Source organism: Macaca thibetana, chromosome 10, assembly GCF_024542745.1.
Source record: "Macaca thibetana thibetana isolate TM-01 chromosome 10, ASM2454274v1, whole genome shotgun sequence".
Lineage (NCBI taxonomy): Eukaryota > Metazoa > Chordata > Mammalia > Primates > Cercopithecidae > Macaca > Macaca thibetana.
The window spans coordinates 86,581,864-86,583,740 of NC_065587.1; the positions used below are offsets into that span (position 1 = coordinate 86,581,864).

Below are 1,877 nucleotides of genomic sequence, written 5' to 3' on the forward strand. Positions count from 1 at the left end.
CTTTGGGTGTTTCCTGATTAACAGAACTGAAGAACTGGTGAGGGCTGTGAAGGAGAGGATTCAGCCTGGTATCATAGGGAGACTGTGGGTTTTGGAGCTGGCAGGACTGAGCTCACTGCCTTCGGGCTCTCTCAGCCTCAGTTTCACCATCTGTAAGATGGGTAATAATCCCTACCTCGCAGTGCAGTGATGGTGATGAAGATTAAGTAGAATGCAGCAGTCAACATAAATCAGAAATCGATAGTGTCGATCCCATCCTGCACCGTTCCTCCTTTCCTCTTCTGTTTCCAGACAGGTTATTGTGGGCGGGGTGGGTGGCCACAATGGGACAGACTGGGTCCCTCTGGAGTTGGGAGAGTTACCATAATGGTGAGTGGAGAGCTGGACGCCTGGCTTCCTGCTCTTGCCTTCCTCAGGCAGAAGACCACGCAGCCTGTTTGCCAGAAAGCCCTCCACCCCACCCCAGACCACCCCTGTCAGGCCTGTGGCCACAGCTGTGTGGGGGACCCTTGTCTCCCCAAGGTGGGGCGAGTGAATGGAAGCCCCATAGCTGCAGCTGCACCCGGCCTTCCAGAAACCAGGTATGGGAGCGGAAGTGGAGGAAACCAAGAGGGAGAAGAGAGGTCAACAGCCCCAGCAAAGAGAAGACGGAGTGTTCTCCCCAAAAGGACCCCTTAGGGGCACACGCTGGAGGCATGACTGCTGAAGCCCCGGACCAAGCTGAGGGCATCCTGGGTTACACTGGTGAGTCTCAGAGCTGCTGGAAGGCTGCCCCTGGCCTCGTGCTCCCATCTCCTCACAGCTGTGAACTGTGAAGGGTTCTCAAAGGCAGGGTTTCAATTTTGCAAACGGATCTTCAGAAAATTGTGCCTCCCAGCTTCCCGCGGCCAGCCACGTCAGCAAAACATACCTCGGAAGAGGAGTCCGCTGCCAAGGAGGCTGGGAAACAGCCCGGAAGCCCAGTGCGCCTCGGGAGGATCTGTTTCCAATTAGCTGGTGGCCGTTCCCCCCAACTCGTTACCATAACCAGATTTGGGGTAAGTGAGCGTGCCCCATCTCATGAACAGTTGTCAGAGAATCCCCAAATCCTACCTTCTGACGGGCCACACAGACCCCCCCAGCTCAGGCAGCCCGGTGTCCTCAGCAGAAAAATGAGAGACTTGCTCAGGGTGGCTTCTCTGACCTCATCCAGCTCCGACATTCTCTGATTTCGTATTTTCCCTGGACCTCCTTTATAATAATTCCACAGAGTCTAGTACACTAGCCCCCTTAGTAATCCCTCATTATGTTAAAAAAAAAAAAAAAAGGAATATGTGAACTTTCTAGATATAGCACTCACACAACTCACAATTTAAAAAAATTTAGCAAAACGGTCTTGCTCTGTCGCCCAGGCTGGAGTGCGGGGGTGCAATCGTAGCTCACCGCAGCCTCAAACTCCTGAGTTCAAGTAATCCTCCCACCTCAGCCTCCCGAGTAAGTGGGAATACAGGTGTGCACCACCACAGCTGGCTAATTTCTTAAGTATTATTATTTTTTTTGTAGAGACAGAGTCCAGGCTGGTCTTGAACTACTGGGCTTAAGCGATCCTCCCACCATGGCCTCCCAAAGTGCTGGGATAACAGGTGTGAGCCACTGCGCCCCGCCCAGGGTGCACAATTTAGTTGTCAAGGAAAGACGGGTAGACAGTTATTTTTGGCAGCCCCTTTCGCCTTTCTATTACCTACTCCCCAAAACACTGATGGATACAGGGTGCCAAGCCATTATCTTTTCTAATTCAAGAGTTAAATAACATTAAAGAATAATTTTTGGGAAAAAGACAAAATTATGACTCTTATTAAAATATAAAAATTTTATTTAACTAATTAATTAATGGGAAG

At 50.7% G+C, this 1,877-nt stretch overlaps 1 protein-coding gene across 4 annotated transcripts in view; it reads left to right on the plus strand.

Annotated features, from left to right (window-relative positions):
- Positions 1–1,877, plus strand: part of LOC126929204 (protein PET117 homolog, mitochondrial) — a 549,430-nt gene that overhangs the window by 265,608 nt on the left and 281,945 nt on the right. The gene's annotated exons all lie outside the window — the stretch shown is intronic.